Source organism: Papilio polytes, unplaced genomic scaffold (genome assembly GCF_000836215.1).
Source record: "Papilio polytes unplaced genomic scaffold, Ppol_1.0 DF821289.1, whole genome shotgun sequence".
Taxonomy (NCBI): domain Eukaryota; kingdom Metazoa; phylum Arthropoda; class Insecta; order Lepidoptera; family Papilionidae; genus Papilio; species Papilio polytes.
Genome location: NW_013527915.1, coordinates 4,275,623 through 4,298,821, shown reverse-complemented (window position 1 = coordinate 4,298,821; position 23,199 = coordinate 4,275,623). Strand labels below are relative to the sequence as shown.

General features: G+C 31.8%; 1 protein-coding gene across 1 annotated transcript in view; it reads left to right on the top strand.

Moving 5' to 3' along the window:
- Nucleotides 1–2,397: 2,397 nt before the first annotated feature.
- The window catches only part of LOC106109313 (patched domain-containing protein 3), a 28,787-nt gene continuing 7,985 nt past the window's right edge, over nucleotides 2,398–23,199 (top strand). The window contains exon 1 of the mRNA XM_013290765.1: nucleotides 2,398–2,604. The gene's annotated coding sequence lies outside the window, so the exon portion shown is untranslated. The remainder of the gene's footprint in view (nucleotides 2,605–23,199) is intronic.

The following is a 23,199-nucleotide window of genomic DNA, read 5'->3' as shown; positions in this document are numbered from 1 at the left end:
ACGGTGAAAGAATTTTTGAAATCGGCCCAGTAGTTTTTGAGCCTATTCATTACAATCAAACAAACAAAGTTTTCCTTTTTATAATGTTAGTATAGACGTTAGTACACCAAAATGCACATAACCTTAAATGACACAGCTATCTAGGTTATCAAAGTTTTATGTTTATGTCTTAGTAATTGTCAATTTAATCCTGTGTATGTTGCTGAAGGGATGTGCGCACGTCCTGTGTTCATCTGATAGTACAAGACATTATTGCCCTAAATACATATTAACTGTCGATAATATCTCGTAAGGTTTGACAATATACGATACTACATTGATGTAAAAAGAAAGCAATACATAATACCGGAGATAATAATTATTCAAATCTTTATTATACACTAGCTTTCGCCCTCGACTCCGTCCGCGTGGTATTAAAAAACAAAACCATGTAGCCTATGAGTTCTTCCAGCCTATCCTCTACATTTATGCCAAATTTCATTAAGATACGTTCAGCAGTTTAGGCTACAAACTCTAACAATCATGCATCCATCCATCCATCTAAACTTTCACATTTATAATATTAGCATGACTAGCTGTTGCTCACGACTTTGTCCCCGTGATATTAGAACCTTTCAAAAAGTGAAAGAATTTTTAAAACCGTTCCAGTAGTAGTTTTCATTACTAATACATAGAAAAATGTAATAATACAAATCTTACCTCTTTATAGTATAAGTATAAACAACGATGAACAGAGAACAGAGAGGTTTAAATAAGAGAGAAGTCTGCATTTGTATCAAATTAAATAAATATTTTATGAGAACAAAATTTTTTTCTAACAATCATAAAAATAATGCCATACATTTCTCTAGTCTAACATTATTGAAAATAATTATTAGAGACTGAAACCTTGAAAACCAATCCAACTACTAAGTAAGTAATTACGCAAAATAACATCAGCTAGTGCATAAAACTGAACGTGTATTAATGTGCTTTATATTTTATAATTTAACTGACCTTCTATCGCGTTCATATTTGCATCACGCCAATCGTTGCATGATGAATGGTTTTAATAAATCATGTAACGAGTTCAACTTCAAACCAATTTGTTAACCGATACGTTAACGTGATTTTTTGACCGTGACTTTTATGTACTGATGTACCCTTAGTTCCAGAAATCTTCAAAGTTTAACGTGCTTTGTGTTATAGGTTATATTGGAACATTATAAAAATCATGTCATTTTAATGAAGACTAGTTGTAGCTCGCGTATTCGCCTGCGTGAAATTAAAAAAATATAGCCTATGTTACTGATAACGTAATTTTTTAATGGTGACAGAATTTTTAAAATAGGCCTAGCATTATTTGAGTCATTCCAATTCGTAAAAAATACATATATTTCCTCTTTATAATACTAGTATAGAAGAGAAGAGAAGATAGGGATATCAACAGAGTTCGACAGTACATGCCCCAAAAATTCCTATACATTTAAAATTTATATGTACAATATTGAAGCTATTCATTTGCACAGCAACAACAAAGCATTAGTATAATAAAATTAGGTAACTTTATGGCCGGTTTCTCGGTTGCTTTTAACCATTCTTTAATGATTTTGGTTCGATAACTTCTTAAAAAACTTGACTTTTGACTTATTCTAATGAAACTTAGGTCAACCTAACAGTAATGAATTACTACGTAAAGATAAAATAAAAGGAACCTTAGGAAACCCAGATTAGACATCTATTCGTCTTTTACTCGGCTGTTTTAAGCCAATATAGGATGTAATACTAAATGCCACTCGGAACCATCTAGATGGATTTAAAAATATAGTTACTGATAAATTTTTATTTCTAATTACTCCCTAACGTAGCTCATTATGATTATGAGCGCCTCATGAACAATGTAGCCACTAGCCACCCACGGCGCTCACAACGGGATACTGTGACAAAGGACTATCATGTTACTAAGCAATAACGTGGAAGAGGCACAGATGTGGAAAAAATGTATAAAAGTATCACAATTGTATTTTTATATGGTAAATATTTTAAAAGAAAACTGTAGTATATCGCATCTACTTCTCTTCAATCTTCCAGTAAATAAATGTTCAAATTATCGTAATAACTTTGTGAGTATAATATTAGTAGACTAAAGTAATACGTTTGTGAGTACAGAGAGTAAGATTTCTTCTAAAATTACAGCTTAAAGTGTATTGCAGTAAAAGGATATAAAAAATGTGGGAATTAGAAAACGCGATTTATGAACTAGGATTGGTGTTCAAAAAGACTAATGGTGTTGAAAATTTTTGTAATAAAACCATCACTTAGTTTCTTGTCTCCTTTCGAATAAAGGATTAGGAGTTAGGAGTTACAAGTGGTGGTGGTCCTTATCTGAGTTTCAACAGTCGCTGGGTAGTGGGGCGTACTGTCGCGACGCATTCTGTCCCGACCGCCGCATGCAGCAGTTGCGCCCGCGCACGCTCACTCCAACGCGGACTCTATAACGTTTTAAATATGTTTTCGATTATAGTGCTGAGGTGAAAAATTATTTCTTGTTTAATAGTGAACCAAAGTGAAATAAAGTGCTAGTGAAGGATTTGCTGATCGTGTTTAACCCTTTAACAACTTAAGGTAAATGTTTTTTTTTTTAGTTTAAATTTAAATTGTTCTTGATATAGTTTTAATGATCCGATAAGGTCAGATAATTGCAACTTGCCTTGTCATTTTCGTCGTAACTTTCACTGCGTTTTTTTCCAGTTCGTAATCTCTTATTACATAAATGAAAATTAGTAGTACGACACGGCGTTAAATAAAAATTATACATGACTTGATTCGAAAAAAAAATTACGTAGTATCTACATTTGAAAGGTATTTATTTTTACGTTGGTATTGTCTAGGCATTGTATATTTGTCTAAGCACATAATTCTTGCCGCTTCAAAATTCAGGCACGAATGCGCGATTTTCTTTTGCGGGTACTACCTGTGGGGTGGTATATTTTAGTATTGTAAGATTTTATTTGTCTTTTGAAGCCTTGAGTATTTTTTTTTATTTAAAACTTATTCAGCAATCGAACGTAAAGATTTAATACCGTAAAATTTTTCACGCCTCCGTTATCGCAAATTTAATGCTTTGTGCTTTCCATGATTTATGTTCCGCATTTGATGTATTTTTATTATAATTTTAAAAGAACTAAATGAATAGTCAAGTAGATATTACGTGTACTTATTAGAGCGTTACAATAAAAGTAGGTGAAATTAAATATGAGAAAATAATTCATTTAAAGTAGACGTATTTCAGACAGATGTTAAAAAATGGACAGTTATAAAGCACAAGGCAAACCTCTCAGCCTAAATTTAAATGTACAAAAAACGATTTCGCCGAATCGTTAAGTTGAGGTCGTTATTAAACATGCAATTTAGTTTATTAGGTAATTATTGCTAATGGCCTTTCTAGTAGAAATATTAATTGAAAAAAATCCTTTGCACATGATAATTTATTTACCATCTTAGTGGATATTCTGCTTCCTCGTTTTAATGAAAAAATACCGCTAGATTCAGATGAATCTCGAGTGTACATCTTTTAATCTAACGGAGTCTTGACTGATAATCGACAGAAATTCAAACCACACATATATAGAATAAACCTATATTCTTACGTCACATTTCGTTACTAGCTTTCGCCCGCGACTCCATCTGCAAGGGATTAAAAAGTAGCATAAGTGTTCTTCCAGACTATCATCTACATCTATGAAAAATTCTATCGAGATCAGTTCAACAAACTGCTGCGGATGGGTGTTTGATAAAGTTTTTAGCCTAAAGGTTTATTCATCCATTGAAAATTTCGCATTTATAATATTAGTAAGATTAAAACTGGCAACATTTCTTTACACGCAGCACTACACAGCCAGTTACAAAGAATTATGTTCACTGTAAGCAAAAAAAAAAACGAAAAAAGTTGTATTTGACATTCTTTTCTTTAGCATCGTGAACTGTAAACAATGACCAATGCGCAGGTAGAGGGTGGGTTTGAAGATACTATGATGGTCCCAAATTCAGGTCGTAAATCGATTTATTGTTACAAAAATGTCCGTCAGGCTGCAGGCGTGTTTTTGTGTCGGTTGTAATAATAAAATGTGAACAATTTTTAGTATCAACTTCTATAGTTGATACTAAAAATGTACATTGTTCATATTTCCTAAAACTTAGCCTTGTTTTGAGTCAAGAATTTTCATTGTAAAAAAAACAGTGCACTTGCAAAAGTAGTGAAAATAATATCATTATTAATTAAACGTAGATTTTGAAATTAGAATGTATTTTTTGTATTAAAAAATAGCCTTAAAATTCAATGACATCGGTGAATAAATATTCACTTTTGGACTAGTTTAAAACATAAATAAAAGATATTTTGAATTGAAAATGTTAAATTCAATTTACCTAAAAACGGATCATAATTTTTATTACAATTACGCAGCTTCCGTTTTAAAGCCTGCATTGAAATCGAATAATAATAATATTTTGACAACATATACTTACATTTCAATGAAAGATATGTAATTAAAGATATCCGGATATGATCATATCAATTCGATTACATACATCGATTAATATTTCCAATAACTTTTGTTTGTGACGAATGAAAATGTTTTTGTAATTCAATTATTTGCGTATGAAGTGTAACATTCGATTTCATATTTCACAGATTTTAAAATCATTTAAAATTTTAATTGAAACTTACTTATACTATAAAGTTTATATGTATAGATGGATGGATGTTGTATAAAGTTTGTAGCCTAAACTGCTGAACGAATTACGATGATATTTGACATAGATGTAGAGGATAGATAGATAGATTAAATTGTTTAAACTATAGAGAGACATTACTTTAAACAAAACTTAAAAAAGATTAAAAATTAAGCGAGCCTATCATTTCCTCAGAGGTCGGCAACGCATCTGTAGTTCCTCTGGTGTTGCAGATGTCCATGGGCGTCGTTGACCGCCTTGGTGTTCAAGCAGCTCGTTTGCCCCCTTTTATTGTAAAAAAGAAAGTAATTAAAAAAATCACTGTAATTTTTGCTTAATAGATAGATGTAGAGGATAAGCTTCTTTTTATTCTTGATTCCAAGCAAACGGAGGCGCGAAAGCTAGATGACTATAGTAAGTATTATTGTACTTTGTTAAGTCAAAAGATATGGAAAAAAGAAGTTTTTTTTTTCAAATACTATCCCAAAGCCATACACTTGTTTGCGTAATACGATGTTGCAATTTACATTAACTAAACTCAAGTAACTCGTAATGACAGACTAGATGCAATAAGTAAAAGAATTACTTACAATATGTCTATTCGTTACAAATTAAATTGCAAATTTACCCTTTGTGAAATCCCTAATTACTTCTTAATGTATACAGAGTAAATTGACTTGCTCCATAGTAATAAAGATCAAGGCAATATTAAAATAATTCTTCTGAAATAATAGGTTCGAAAATTTTAGTTAAAGATGCCAGCGTAATAGTATCTTTAATACAGTATTTTTTATGAAACTAGATAAAACTTATTTAGCCCCGCACATCCGCGTTGTGGAACGGTCTTCCCTGTATTTCCAAACCAATACGACTTACGGTCCTTCAAAAAGCGAGCCTACAATTTCCTAAAAGGCCGGCAACGCATCTGTAGTTTCTCTGGTGTTGCAGATGTCCATGGGCATCGTTGACCACCTCGGTGTTCTCACCGCCCGTTTACCCCCTTTTATTTTAAAAAAAAACATAAAAACTTTACATAATTATTAAATTGTCAATACGAATTGCAAACTACTAGAGTTTTGCTGTAACATAATACTTTCGTCGTTGACTGTACTTACCATGTACATCGGAAAGATTCACTGTGTCACCACCATGGAACAATACAACACCATTAAAAAACATATCACGTTTTGTATAATTGCGGTGACGCTGATCGTTTAGGATTAGGATACCCACAAGGTATTGATTGAATTTTGTTTCGAACTGTACAAATCAAGGTTGATATGGAGTGAAATAGTGTTCAATAAGATCGTGCTTCATTCGTTAGCTATTTTGAATAATTACTACATCGTTTTACAATTAAAAACACTTCACAAGATTCAATACTTGAAGATTTTATCTATCTGTAAACTCAACCATAAGTAGGTATGTGCTATAGAAAATATAACTTACAAAAATCTCTACGCTTTATTTGTCCATCGCCAAAATACCTCTACCAAATGTATTATCAAATTGTCTTTCTATAATTCTCTCTATCCAATTGCCTTTTTAACTTTCTGTCTCTCACATTATTTCCCCCGCATTCCCTTTTAAAGGAATGGGAATAATATTACTATTATGTACACATGTTTAAGCAGAATTGAATTTAGTTCCTTATATAACCTATCCATGTTAATAATTCGCAGATTCAATAAAAATAGTGATTAATTCTTCACACATTCATACTCAAAGCTATTGATGACAAATAACATAATTATACAACGTGTGTATAGTGACAATGAAAATAAATACATGAATATAAATGATTTTTAAACAATAAGTCGTGCTGTTGTCATTTATGTTTTTAATAATTTCATCTACGATTTTTATTATTAAAAAAGTACAAAATTAAGCTTATAAAATTCTAGATTTTACTTGACAAGTATTGATTTTTAGAAGGAATTTTTCTACAAGTATAAAAGCCCTATATTCATAAGACCAAAACATCACAAAATGAAGGTGTTAGGTACACCTTTTATATAATATAATATAATATAATATAATATAATATAATATAATATAATATAATATAATATAATATAATATAATAATGTTAGTGCCATTTATTTTCAACGTCCACAGAAGATCAACACATGTGCTGAGTGACTTTAAATAAATAATTATAATCAAGTTATTGCCAAAGAAAACAATAAAATTATTGTCTCGGCGTTTTCGATATACGACGCGGAAATCGCAAATAGAAGGAAGTTATTACGAAATTTAAGAAAACCTTTAATTTTAATACTCCGAGGTTTTGTACATCGAAGGATAACGGCTTGCGGTCACTGACGTCGACAGAAGAAATACTACGTTAATAAGTAAGATTTATATCTTTTATTAATCACTAGCTGTTGCCCGCGACTTCGTTCGCTTGGTATTAGAAAACAAACGAATTATATAAATAACAAAAAGCTTATCCCTCGGGCACCAGACTTTTCTCGGGGATGAATCTTATCCCGTTTGTACTCCAGACTTTGTTTTATATCTGTGCCAAATTTCAATAAGATATGTTGAACCGTTGCAGAATGATCGAGTAAAAATTAAAAAACCTAAATCAATATATCCCACGGGAACCGTAACTATTCCCGGGATAAAAAGTAGCCCATGTGTTCTTCCAGACTATGTTCTACATCTGTGCCAAATTTCATCCACATCCGTTCAGCCCATTAGGCTACAAACGCTAACAAACATCCATCCATCCATCTAAACTTTCGCATTTATAAAATTATATGTATATATATTTATATTTATACTATAGGAGAAGCTTTATATGCCAGTATCTACTGCCAGTATTAACATCTGTAGTTAGGAATTCTGCATTATTCTTGTAAAAAAAGATTTTGTGATTTTTTAATGCTACTTCAATACGGACTCATATTGTAGAATATTTAATAATAATAAGAACATAAGAATTAAGAAATTCGAACACCTAAAAATTTAATAATCAAAAATTAGCAAAGACCTATCTATTATGCATTGTTGTAAGTTATGAACGCATTTTACCACGGCTCTACACATTCCTTTATTTTGTTACTTTTACACTAAAATTTACAGTATTGTTACGAAGAAAGAATTAAAAATTCATCCAAGATAATACTCGTACATACCATAGTATTAATTAACTAGCTGTTCCCATGCGACTTCATCCGCATAATATTTTAAAAAATCAATTTATTGTCCACATTGGTCAGGTTATCAATTGCAAATGTCAAAATGACATGACATGATACAAACCATGGCAACCTTGCTTCCATGATTATGGCAACAACTTATAGTCTCTTCCCCACATCAGGGTTTTTATCCAAAATGTTTATCCCTAAGTTTAACGGCGTGAAAATATATAACCTAAAGCGTGACGTAAGTGTAGGGCTTATTATTAAAAAAGAGTTATTCGAAAATATGCTGTTTATCTCCCCCTCCTCCTAATAAAGATTAAAAAAATTATGAAATCACCACATACTACATGCAAATATTTGATTTTTTCATTTAATTTACTGTCATATTTGTTATTTTTTGAGCGAAACAATCCAATTTCACGGTCGCTTTGGTATTGTAGATCAGTGACGCGATTGTCGCGATATATGCCCACTCTCTACATAATAACAGATGTAATTATGACCGTACGAATGATCATTGCTCTTTGATTATTATACCGCTTTCCAGCTTTGTACAAATACTAGGTATTGCTCGCGACTTCGGCCGCTTGAAATATTAAAAAAAATGTATAGCCAATTTTTTTTTGATAACGCAACTTTTAATGGTGAAAGAATTTTTGAAATCAATTCAGTAGTTTTTGAGTTATTTTAATACATACTAAAATCCAAATATAAAAATATTACCTCTTTATAATATACTAACATACGAGTAGATAACTAAATTTATGGAGCCCTGACAATTTTTTGTGTTCTACAAAAAAAGGCCTAATTGACCGCGAAAATTGAATTATTCAATGTAAAATATAATTTAAACAAACTTTGTCGTTTGTCTAATTCAATAATTTAAGGTCGAATGTAATAATTGATTTTAACCAATTTAGCTTAGCTAAGCTAGACAATGCCTTTTTTAGATTATTCTTCTTAGAAGTTCATCATCACCAGCACTACTATACATCCCCAGTGAGGGGCTAGACGACCCTGAGTTAGGATCACTAGGCCTTAGTCAGCAACGCTGGCCATGCGGGTTGGAATTCTTAAAAGTTATTGATTTGTAATCCAAGACAATTTTTAGTCGTACCAGTTTTAGGTTATTTTTTTTAAACTTAGTCTTTGTCAATAAGCCTCGACAGTGAATGGTGTCGCGACCAGCGGCGACTAGTTTCCGGAATAATTACGTGAACACTGATACAATATACATTTTATTGTGCAACAATGCAAATACATTTTTAATAATCTGTTTTACACCAATTTTGTAGTTTTGATACATAATTTAATTTCATTTTTGTTTAAGTAAACCTGTACGTTCTCCTAATTATCATGTTTTGTTAAGTTATAAATCATTGGATTTACTTTTAATTGAACAAATGTTATTTTTCTATTAACCTCAAGCATGCCATACTTAAGTACTTTGTCAATCAATATTTAAATTAATAAAACTTTAAGTACATAGTGATATAAAGTTTGTTATAATAAAAAAAATATGAGTACTTCGAGGCCTGTTCAAGTGCATTCAAAAACAACTCGATTCAATTTTCAAGGTGATTTAAATTGTCACACACAATTAGTTATTACGTGCTTGGGTAACGTAGGTAACATTTAATAACCGCATGATAAAATTAAACGCAACTGCTCTAGAAAAGCTCAAGTATCCTGCATTGAACCAGTTTGTTATTTACTACATTTAATTGGTAGTATTTCCCACAAATACTGGAAAATACTGGATATAATTCAGTTTTATTTTATACAAAATATAACCAAACGAATCTACATTCTCAACTAAAGCTGCCATAGCCTTATTAGTCCTGAGAGTATACTAATTATTTAATTGTATTAAAAATAAGGAAAATATGTTAACATAGAACGTTCTAGATCAAAGCTACAAGTCAAATTGCTTTTTAAAACATTATGAAGAGTCATTGCGGTTTGACACAATCTTCTTGTTGTTAATAAAAACAAAACAAATCATTCCCAACAACTCAACTCATAACTAAGCTTAAATTTATGCACACAACTGTTACATAAGCACAATCTATGCTGCAATAGCTAGTAAAGTTATATTAACCACAAGTGATATAATGAGAGTTTTGTCAGTGACCGTAGAGATTGGTACGAACATAGCCAAGCTGTATTGTAATCTATACTTAATGCTTTAAAAGGAAAAGATTTGCATTTTCACATGTATTGAAATAACTCAAATACTGAGACGATTTAAAAAAAATCTTTCACCATTAGAAAGGTAATTATTCTGTTAGTAACATATGATAAATTTTTAGTTCTACGCGGGCAAAGTCGCGAGCAACAGCTATATATTTAAAATTTTGAATTACGAGTACATAGGTTCCAGCGCATTAAAATATTACAACACTAATAGAATGTGTCACAACTACGTTGTGAAATTAAGACAAGAAAGGAGGAAGAGATATCAAAAGACCTCTTAAACCTTCACTTGGACATTCAGCACTATTCTTTATATAATATGCAGAAGTACAGTTTTCATGTGTTCCTTTTTAACGCAAACCCAAGGTTACATTAGTAGATGTGCCACAGAAGTATGGCACCAAATAAACATCGATAATCATTGCTAATTCTGAATACAGGCATGTGTTATGTTTAACTCCAATATTGACTTCCAAAACATTAACTGGAGGTACTTTCTCGGCCTTCTATAATACATTGATGCTAAATTTATGTTAATCAGATTAAATTTTATATCAACCTGTTGTACGTATACGAGGAGTTATTCACGACGAAGCCAGTGGCGGTATTCGTTACGTCACTCGGTTGCAGAATCGGCGACGTAGCAGAACTGTTTGCGACACGAGTGGTCATTAACCCGCCTCTATGCTCGCCGCGATGGATTTCCTACTTAATTCAACTGCCACATATCATAAACTATCAAGATGGTAAAAGAAAGTCATAGAAAAATATCTTAAATTGATAGCGATAATGAATCAAACGTCTTTCCGAATTGGTTCAGGTTATAAAACTTGTCCATGATAGTGTTAAGTCATATTTTTTTTGCATAAATACCCTAAATTCTGGATTTCAATTCCTTTCGTATAATGTACCACAAAAACTAAAAACCAAGTTTTAAAAATAAAGAAAATAAAACATCCCACATAATTTCGCCTTAAATTATCTTCATAAAAATATAGAAAAAGACTTTAGAGGACAAAGATCTTTGAAATAATAGAGGACCATTCCGCCTCTCTGATGTTTGACGATTGAAAGATAATGGGCCATTAAAATGAATGCGCGTACTTACTGAAGTGATTGTGTCAATAGTGTAAGCTTACATCATCATCAAAGTGGGAAAATTTACAACTTATTTCGTTTTGAAACATCATAATTACTTTCAATTTATTAGTTGTATTTCTAGCAGAATATCATAATCTACAGAATACGTACGATAAAACATACAAAACGAACAGTAGGTAATTAAGTACTCGTCTACAAAGTAACTTTGTAGCTAAGATTGATGACAGATACAGTAATAGAAACTAATAATGTTTAAGGAAAACTGCGTAAATAATTTCTGTATATATGATGTTGTTAATGACAGACATAGATGGGTCAGTAAAAGCTCGATCTTGATAATTATGGGAATTTATAGACACAAAGTAACTAAAAGAAAGTCGTAGACAAGTTTCTTCGACACTGATCTCTATCAATGCGTGGGAAGAATATTTCTCTGCTCCATTTGACAAGTGGTTTTCTAATTCTGTTATTAGTTTAAAAAACCTGAAATTACTTGCTGCATTTCAAGCATACTAAAAGTTTTAAACACTCGTACAGAACACACGTGCAGAAAAAAATAAAACACTGTAAAGGTGTAAAGTCTTAACCTTCAATAACAAGTTAAGAGAAAGCTTGTTAAGGTTAACATGCTACTTGGTTTAAACCAATTTGTATAAAAATTCAGTTTAAAACCCAGTATTAAAGTTATGACAAAACGCCTAACGCATTTGTTTCTTGCCTTCATATATGCCTCAAATAACTTGTCAGTCTATAACTGTAACCGTAAATTTTCACTGCTGAAACATATTGAATGAGAACGACAACAGTATGTTGAAGTATTTCGACAGTGGAGACGCACGTTTGCTTTGACATTGTCAATTGGTTAGTCCAGATCGATCTGCTTTACCATCCGCTTTCTTAGGAACAGTTTCAATCAGCCAAGAGTTATGTCATTGGACATCCTATGTGTGTTACCTTATAACTGTTTTAAAAATGTTGGAACTCGCTGATAGTTGTTTCCCGCGACTTTACCCGCATAGATTAAAAACCTCTAGGAAGATTTTTTCTCCTATTTGATTTAGACCCCTTAAGATTTCAGAGGATGAATTGTCGAAAACCTCTAATAAATACCTAAATCAGTTTTTTAATTTTATACGATTTGAAATAATCCTGTTCAAGTTTTCATATTTTTGTATTAAAACTTTTACCCCTACTTTAGATTATTAGGGAACTACCAGAATTTAATAAATAAATTCTTAATGTTTGATAGATTATTGTGACCTCTCGTTTCTATAAATATACTTATCTAAAACGGCAAACTTCTTAATATTGTTCAATTATCTACAAATAGAGTCATTGACCGGACCTATTTTTCTACACTAGAGCAAGATGGATAATTTATAGAGGCTATTAATTCTATTTCAACCCTATTTAATTGTACAAATTTTATCTATTCGACACCGTTTTAATGTAGATATCGCGACGTAGAAAAATATACCCACTGTTTCTTTCAATTGATAGAGATATAGTTATGATTGACCACAATCAATACAAGGAAAAGAGTCTTAAATGAAAGAAAGCAGTAATCTAACTCGAGAAGAAATTTATTACTACATGTCTTTTTAGTCGGTTTATCAAAGAGAAGTTAGAAAAATTTTAATCTTCTTTTTATTTGTGTAAAGAAAGAAAGAAATAATTGAAAACAAAAGTATTACACAATTATAATTACAGTTATACCAACTTAAAGCTAATTACAATCTGTGTCTGATACGTTTAGTCTGGTGATGCCCACACTAGGCAATGCTAAAGGCTTCCGAAGACAGTATGGACGGATTGTGTGAAAGAGGATATGCTTAAGAAAGGAGTGGATTCAGATATGACGGCTGATAGAGATGTATGGTAGAGCAGCACATACTGTGCCGACCCTCCGTAAGGGATAAGGGCAAGTGGATGATGATTCGTGTAAAAGTTTACAAATGCATGGCCTGAAATAATTCTTATAGGTCTGTGAATTTTCTTATGCTTTATACTTGTAACTGTTTATAAAAGCCTTGTCATTTAAATCGTAAAATCTTAAATAACATATACATGGTATTTAATAGTTAGCAGTATATGCTAAAATAATTATTTTGTAATTTTATAACTGCTAAATTCAGTGTTAATTATTTTCGTATGTTATATCTCGTTAAAATATCACTTTAGAATACAATTTTATCGGTTACGTGACAAGAATGATAATATTAAGAGGTTTGAGATTTTAATGTTTAAATACGAAAGAAAATAAATATTCAATATTTAAAAACAGGTTATATATTGGATACTTTGACCTACTGCAATATTTTATGCAGTTTCCTCATTAAAAGCATTTGTAAATAACTTAGAAGATAAGGCTATAGGAATAAAGATTGAAAACTTTAGGGTAAATTAAACGATTCCTTCAAGAGCTAAGTACAAACTTAAGTATATAGAAGATGCATACTTAAGTTTAACGTAAAACCGAGTATTTTTAAACCTATACGTTGCGAATTTGCTTCGGTAGCCGTGGTATATTGCATTATTGTTTACGCTAACTAGATACATTGACGATCAAAGCCGGATTTGAAAACTTCTTTTAAGTATACAAAAATGTTTACAGTAATAAATTCAACTCTTTGTCATTACGATAGAGTATCTTTTTGTGTGTGGATAAACGATGATGATAAGTTTTAAATACTGTTGTTACTAAATCTTTACCTTTTATTTTATACTAGCTTTCGCCCGCGATTACGTCCGCGTGGAATTAAAAAAAAAAAACAAAATCAAGTAGCCTATGTGTTCTTCCATCTAGATAGTCCTGTACTATTGCAAATTTATGAAAGTCCGTTCAGCAGTTTATGCTACAAACTAACAAACATCCATCTATCCATCTAAACTTTCGCATTGATATAATTACTATAAAGTAAGATAGTAAGATTATACTTGTAAGCTATAAATTAAGCAAAGAAGCCGCTTATCTTACTAATATTATAAATGTGAAAGTTTAGATGGATAGATGGATGGATGTTTGTTAGAGTTTGTAGCCTAAACTGCTGAACGGATCTCAATTAAATTTGGCATACATGTAGACGATAGTCTGGAAGAACAAATAGGTTACTTGGTTCTGTTTTTTTTAATAACCCGGACGGAGTCGCGGGCGAAAGCTAGTATAAAAATAAGTTGCAAACAAATAACTTCTGATTATTTTCCGCATGTTTGAGATAATTTTACTTAATTATCCATAGAATTTAGTTCACGTTTATCTCTTGTACTTTGTCAAGACAAATTCAGTCTAATAGAAATTGTCGTTTACATCGAAAAGCATATTAGGGTTACACGGTCGTTCGTTCGCGGTTATTTATTACTATCTTAATATAATCTGTTGTTTATTTATTCTTTTAATATGTATGATAGAGTATGAGCATCTGTTTAGAATTTTAATTATTTATTTGTTTTTAGGAAGCCCAACAGTTATCGTCGAATAAACTTTTTAAAAATCCATTCGTTACAATGTCTAGATTCAACAATAATACTCGTAAATAACAAAGTTTACTTGTTAAGTATTAATATAATTTTGCAATAAAATATTTAAGCCGGCACTATGTAGCCCTGCTCTGTTTAATGTGTTCTTTCAAAATTACCGATTTTCATTTTAAACTAGCTTTAAAAAAAAAACAAATGCAAGTAGTCTATGTGTTTTTCCAGATTATTCTCTACATGTATGCCAAATGTTATTGAGATCCGTTCAGCAGTTTAGGCTACAAACTGTAACAAACATCAATCCATCTAAACTTTCGCATTTATAATATTAGTATGATTTCTCGTCCTATCTCACTGTATCATGTGTTTAAACTTCGAATAGCATAACATTCGCCGTCTTCCATGTTAACCGCTCGACTGTTGTGACCGAATAATATTGCCACAACTAATTAACAGTCAAAATAAAAAGGCACTCGCAGTAGGTCACGCTCGCCACGCTGTCGTAACTAGCGTATAACAATTTCGTCATTTCCTAACCTCCAATTTTCCGAATCCGAGATTAGGAAATAGTTCGTACAAATCACGTAATTCATAAGGAAAAATACTTACAGTTCATCATCATCCACTTGCCCTTATCCCTTACGGAGGGACGGCACAGTATGTGATGCTCTTCCATACATCTCTATCAGCCGTCATATCTGAATCCACTCCTTTTTTAAGCATATCCTCTTTCACACAATCCATCCATAATTTCTTAGGTCTTCCTAAGGAAAAATACTACAGTTATCGAAACATAAAGTGTCATTTTCCTATTGAAGTTATTTTTTTAATTTAAAGTATCGTCAAGTATTGTGCATATAAAGAGAACGTATCATTTAAATGATTCCCCACCCATTTTTTATCATAACGGCCTATTTCTAATATAAGTCCTAATTCTAGATATCGAGATCCGGAAACCATTTGAGGAAAGCGACCGTAGCCTCGTCCTAACCTCGTTGTACCATTTGCCTTAACCCGACCACTGCGGCCTTCGTCGCGGCCTCGTCCTATTCCTTACATCGGTTCAACATCTTAATATGCACGACCACATAAAGGGCTCTATTGTATAAATTGGATATTCCCAACATGACGGAAAAATTGTACGACAATAAAGAATTGAAAACGAATTGATAAGATTTGGTGACACAAAGCTTCTGCGTAGCGAGGCGCCATAACAATTTACTGCATTTAATTTTTAATTTTTAATTTTTCAACATTTTACCACACAACAAACAGTAACTATAATTTTATTTAAAAAGTTATAAAACATGTAATTGAAAATCCGCATCGTTGCTGTATTTTTATAACAAAAAACTTATCGATGAAAAGCGTTAAAATCATTCCGTTCCGTTTCAAGTACTCAAACCGGAAACAAGCGACAATTAGTTGCACATAACTTAACGCTATTAAAATAATCGAGGAATAATAGTCCCATGAAATCTATATTTATAATTAATCTGATGGTATAACTGGAGAGAATTTTATTAGAGAAACAATAATATAATTAGTGAAGTTGTGCATTTCTAGATTAAACGAGTTCGACTAGAGTTGGACGAGTACTATCTATGGTTCAGTTATTTTTTTATTTAGTGGCTTTCAAAATAACAAATCCAATCACGTTATAAAATAATGAAGCAACAAGAAGAGAGACAGGTGAGTGTTTTGGTGCAAATCCTTTTTATTAAAAAATGATTGTGTTAATACCGCAATTTATTCTTAAATGAATATTTATTTCAACGTTTTATGAATTACTGAAAATTGTGTAAAGAATTGATTAATTAAAAAATCAAATTTAAGATTTGATTCACTATTTTATTTGCATTTAAAAAGGGCATCAATCGGTATGTTTAAAGTTTTGTTTGACACTTTCACATAAGAATTATTAACTTAAAAATTCAACAACAAAATAACGATAATTAATACGATGACGTATTAACCAGTTATTCGTATTCTACAACACAGTTAAACGTAGTTCAACAAGGTAGAGCCTTTAAAATTAACTATTTAAATTGATAAAAAAAGTAAACAAAAAAACCATCAGGTAATACAGGTGTGTTAACGGACCCATAGAGGCAATCTCAGCATGAAGTTTTGACCGTTCGAGGAACGTACCAGAAAAAAAATCATCCGAAAGCATATTATTTACGTCTGACACAAATCCGATGCGTGCCTGTTTGCATGTGAAAGCAGAGGTCCGTTACAAAGAAAGTAATAACAGACAATAAATCAAATTATTGAAAATATTACGCATTCAATATGAAAATTCTTGGAGGTCTTTCATAAAATTATTCACACAAAAGACAATTAATGATAGTATTAACTCCCAAGGCGATTTCGTTGACCGTTTTACGATTGTGAACTTGTTTAAGATGAAAGATGTAAGGTTTTAATTGACAAAATTAAGGAACAATTTTTAAAGGAATTTTGGATACACACGATAATGTAAACCTTTAAATATTAAAGCGATTTGATATTCAATTATTAAAATAAGTACATCTATATCTGACTACTCCATAATAGAAATATAATCTATACAAATATTACAAAGAGGAAAGATTTGTATTTTTGTATGTATTAAAATAATTCAAAAACTACTGGGCCTATTTCAAAAATTCTATCACCATTATGTTAGCTTTTTAACTACTTTGACGTATTCTGAATTCTTGAAGATTACTAAGCCTTTGCTATATATCAATACCATTTGTCATAATTTGAAATAACGATATAAGCTTTGTAATTGTGATCCAAAACATTATTTAAAATATTTATGTCATGGTTTTAAAATGTCGTAATTGTGCTTGTTATGTTAATAATCGGATAGTAGTCGGATGTCAAAATAAGGGTGTTGCATTAGCTCGACGACACGACGGCCATATTGGTAAGGTTATTCTGTGCAAATTGGAAGAAAACATAAGAGGTAATGAAGACTACATTTAATTAAAGCATAACATGGCTGTGACGCCCACAATTAGATAGCTCCGTTATCAATTAGTAACATAAGCTATGTTATTTTTTTATTTTATGCGGGCGAAGTGGCGAGAAACAGCTAGTCAGTCATAAATCTAAAAAGAGCAATTGATTTCATATTCAATACCCATCTTAAGATGTATTGTCCGTGATACTTATTGTCGTTCCATAGGTCATACTTAACTATTTTAATTGACATTGTGACTATATCAGGAGGATCAGGAAACGGCTCCGGCGATAAGGACGCGTTTCACAACATGTTTCCCAATCGAACGCAAAGTACCGGCCATTATACGTATCAAACCGCGAGCGTATTTTACTAGTGAACGTTACCGTAAAAAATGACCTTAGATAATATTCCACTTCTATTTACGTAATCGGTTTAACTAAACGTTTAAATTTTTAAATAACTGTAAATTATGAATGGATATTTATCATGAACTGAAATACTTTTTTCTAAATGTTCTTTGGAAGATTTGAAAAAAAAAACAACGCGGGGAGCATTGGTTATTTTATGCAATCATTTTCTCATATAATATTCATTGGTTCAATTGTTGTAGAATTTTTTACGCAACAGACAATAAAATGTTTTTTTTTAAATGAAGTTATTTTTGAAATAATCGCGTGTCACTTTAATATTTTTTAATAATTACTTTCTTCGTATATCTTAATAGAGTCATGAACTTAAATGAATTACAAAGAATTTACGTCGTGCCAAAATATTTACATAGCCACTTGTCATGTTAATTCGGTGAACACTAAAAACTCGTTGAAGTATACTTTCAGAAACTAAAGTATGCATTGTTTGTATTTATTAGACAAAGTATGTTTGAGTTACGATATAAGGGCTGGCGCACATGTTGCGAAAAGGCGTCGTTTTGTAACTGCCTGTTTTGAATTGCATTTCATTATTTTCCAGTAAAGAAGTAAATGCATAAAATCATATTTTCATTTGTCTAATTCTAATTTAAGTATAGATAACAAACAGATTGTTTATGAGTGTTTTGATTTTGTTCACTGGTACAGAAGAGGACAATATCAGTTTGTCCCAAACATCTTATACTAGTTTTCAAACGCGACTCTGATTTCAAACAAACATCTGTCCATCCATCTAAACATAAGCATTTATAATATTAGTATAATTGTATGGACAAATCATTTACCGTCCTTTTAATCCTTTAATAAACATTCAGATAAGGACGTTGATATATCGCGAATGTATTCTGACAAATAAGTACTGTGTGCACCCGCCTTAATATAGCGGGTCCGAGCCGGTAAGCATGCAACCCAGTTATGTGTCGAAGACACGCTCTCGTATTACATGCAAATAAACCAGCTGTGATTGCTGTTTATTACACCTAAATGTTTGATTGTAATTTTTTACAAAATTTATAATCGGTAGATTTTTTAGATGTCCTTAATCCAACGTATCTCCTATCGGTTTTATTTCTAAAATGATTTAAATCCAATTTATATGAGTGTTAAGATCATTCGACCATTTCTAAGCGTGATTTTCGTCTGCCGAAACCCCGTGTATGTAGGGAGGACAATATTTTATAGAAACTCAGAATTTAAAACATCCGGTCAATTACAAAATATTTTTTGTAAAGCCCTACCCAGCCGCTAATTTATGCGTTTAATAAAAATATCTACGTATATTAACAAAGAGGTGTTTTTAACACTTTTAGACAATATCAATGTGCAAAATTCCAAAAGATGACAACATTTTAGTAACCTAGAAATATTTAATATAAGACCATGAAGTCATGTTAATTGTGTCTTTAAAAATATTTAACACATTTTTTTCATAATACTATTGCTAAAAAGCCTAAAATAACTATAGATTCATATTGTTAGATTAATTTACAAATTCAACTTTTATAGCTATTATTAAGTAACTAGCTTTCGCCCGCGACTCCGTCCGCGTGGACTTAAAAAAAAAATGGAAGTAGCCTATGTATTCTTCCAGACTATCCTCTACATCTATACCAAAATTCATCGAAATCAGTTCAGCCGTTTTGGCTACAAACTCTAACAAACATCCATTTATCCATCCATCCATCTAAACTTTCGCATTTATAATATTACTAGCTTTCGCTCGCGACTCCGTTCGCGAGGACTTAAAAAACCAAATGGAAGTAGCCTACGTGTTCTTCCAGACTATCCTCTATATATGATATAATCAGAATTTCATCGAGATACGTCCAGCAGTTTAGGATACAAACATTAAAAAACACCCCATCTAAACTTCTGCATTTATAACATTAGTGTGATTAGTATGATTGGCTACTGTGCTGTTAGTCGTTTTTTAGCAAGTTGGATAAACTGTTATGTGATGCCTAATCTTATTTTAACTACAGGACATTGCCATTTATGCTTAGTTGCATTATTTGGCAACAGAAGGCAGTGGATTAGTCTTGCGAAATTTCTTACTGCCAGTTCAAGTTTACAAGTGTCAAACTCACTCAGCCAAGGTCTTAACAATTTTTATATTGAGTAGTACTTTTTGTTTTATTTTACTCAAGCTTTACTTTACGTTTAGTTATTGTACTATCGAATTAAGAACGACTTCAAAAATAAAATTCATTAATTATCAAGTTTTGGAAAAGTCTTCTAAAAGAATCTTTAAAAAAAATATTTCAGTACATGTCAGCTCTAGCCACATAATATCACCTTAAATAACAACGTGTATAATTAAAAATAATATTTTTTTTTTTAATTTACTTTTAACAAAGTGTTCGTAATATATGTGTGTTGCATGACTGCTCGTTGTGTAATATGTTTTATTATACTGTGTAACGTCATTCAGTACAAACCTTTAAACAATTAACCATTCAGATAACTGGTATATCGTCGTAATGTAATCATTCCAGTAAAAACTGATTTAAGCAAAGATTGCACCGATGTAATCGATGTACGAGTAGTGTGGAACATAGACACGGCACGCGACAAGTCGCCGACCGGTTGTATACTTTCACACGATCACGAAAACATACTCTAGATCTACGATAAACTATTTTTCATTGTTTTTTTTTATATGCCATAAGGTGGCAAACATGCAAGCGGCCACCTGAATCCACCGAAATGGAAAGCAACCGCTGCCCGTAAACATCCGCAATTGCAGATGCGTCGCCTACCCTTAATTTCCCCTTCCTATGCGTCTCATCCACCGGTCAAATTCACTTTTCTTGGGTGGAAAGGGAAAGGGACTAAAATTAGGCCTCTGGCACCACACTAGTTAGACGAAACGCGTAATTGCTTCCATTTTCCCGCCTGTTTTCGGTGTGGTCGTGGTATTACACCTGGCGAGCCGGCCCATTCGACGGAAGATGTTAAAGCGGGCTCTACCACTGTTTACATTTTTGTGTGTATAAGCTAAAGTAACTGTAACAATCTAACTGACAGTTCAAATTTTGTCTAGACATTCTTAACTATGCAGTTAAACTCCGTAGAGAACTCAACATCCCTTAGTGACAAACAAAAGACGTTTGTTTGTCACTAAGGGAAGTCACTGGAGAAGTCTGAAAGTAGCCGCAGTTATAGAGAAATTAATGAGTAAAAGGTTAACATGGTATAGGCATGTTATAAACAGGAAAAATTACTTGTAGCAAGATTTAGTTGTAAGTGTGAAGGTACACCGGTAGTGGTAGGCCTAGAAATGGATAGATTGCGTGAAAGGTGACATGATCTAGAAGGGATTGAATAATGAGATAGATTAACTTGGCGAACGCAAACCTGGCTCACCAACACAGCGGTAGTTGGATGAGAACTGAGAGATGATGAGTGATAAAATAATTGGTCTGATTGAAGCAGTTACATTGTAATATTAGGATGTTTATTCACCAGTGCTGTAGTCTAAAGTTGTGATAAGGTACCGGACGGCCCGCCCACCTCTCCTTGTGCGATTGTTATCGCCTACACGTGGGTGGCCATTCCCATTACAGTGTTACAAATCACTATTTAAATAAATTACAATCTTTGAAGTCCTAAAGTGACTTCCTTCTAACATTCACAATGACGAATATGTCATAGTGATGTAACGTTTAAAATAATATTGTCCTTTCATACGAATTGATAAGTTTAGAGTTTTTTTTATATATGTTGCGTTTATATAAATCGATTTAATAGTTCTTAGAGCAAAACGCAGTGAGTTTTATATGTTACCGTTAGATAATAAATATCGCCTGTTTGATATTTCATGTTAGAAACGTATCATATGTGGCAATCAGGGACTTAACATGTCTTCAACTTCAAGGCTTACTTTGGGGTCATTCGTGAATAATTCACATACTCAATTTACTAACAGTTCTTGTAATGATCATCGATGGATTGTAAAATAACGAAGTTCACATACTGTCGGTAGCATGTTTACTACAATAATATAAGTGAAAGGAAAGTTACAAACGGTCGGTCAAGGAGGTCCGCACTAATAATCTACATAATATTGTAGAAACTTCTGAAGGCTCTGATGCGCTTTACCAAGTACTTGTTATTTTCATTAAAATTATCCTGCATTTGTTTCGATATTCTAATTAATTATCTATTATTTCATTAGCTGTCAAAATTTTGACATTTGTATGTCAATTTTGACAGCTAGTCTATTCAATCGTAGCTAGCTGATCAACGAATAAGTATGCATGTTAAATCAACAAATCGGAAATTGATTATTTGGACGAGAAATCGATTTGTATAATAGTATTAATTATTTTTAAATTATGGTATTAACTCTGTAAAAATAACAATCAAATCTATGAACTTGTTAAAATAATTTCAAAGTGTGAATATTTAACGTTTGTATTACAAATGTTAGTAATTATGAGTTGGTTCAAAATGTCTTTTGTCTATTAACTAGAACTGACACACATAAATATTGGAACAAGCCAGTTCGCTTTTTTGTAAGCGTAAAAAGTACCATAGATTTTTAGTCAATATTAGCAAATCATTAAATTCTGTTATTTGTACATAAATACTTGGAAATGTAGGTAAAAAAACGTGGATTTTTTGTTTCATATTTGAAAACTCAGAAAGCGCTTTAGTTATTTTTTTATTTACATTTGTACGAAACTATTTTTACAAAGATATGTTTTCGTACATGTCAGGTGTAAGCGAATAATCTTAGCTGAATCTGAGGGTGAGAAAACATTCTAAACTACGTTATTAATACTGTATGGATCACGGTAAAGTAACTATAGGAAATGAAACGCCAGTGGTTTAGTGGTCAGCCACTGAATTCCGTTATACGGATCAAATTATTTGTTCCCGTTTATTCCAAGTATACTATGATTTACTGGTTTGTGTAATATGTAAAACTGGCTTTTAATCGCGACTTCGTTCGCACGAAAAAAAAAATAAGGAAAGAGGTGTATACCCCGTTACTGGGTAATAAAATAACTTTTAATGGTGAAATATTTTTTATTTCGACCTAATAAAACTACAAATCGGATTCAAACACCTTTTTCTCGGTTTTTAAGTCAAATGTTAATCTAGATAGTTAATTGATAAATTTCTACCCTTGTAATTTCAGAAAGTATCGCAGTTAGTTTTTTTTTATAATTAT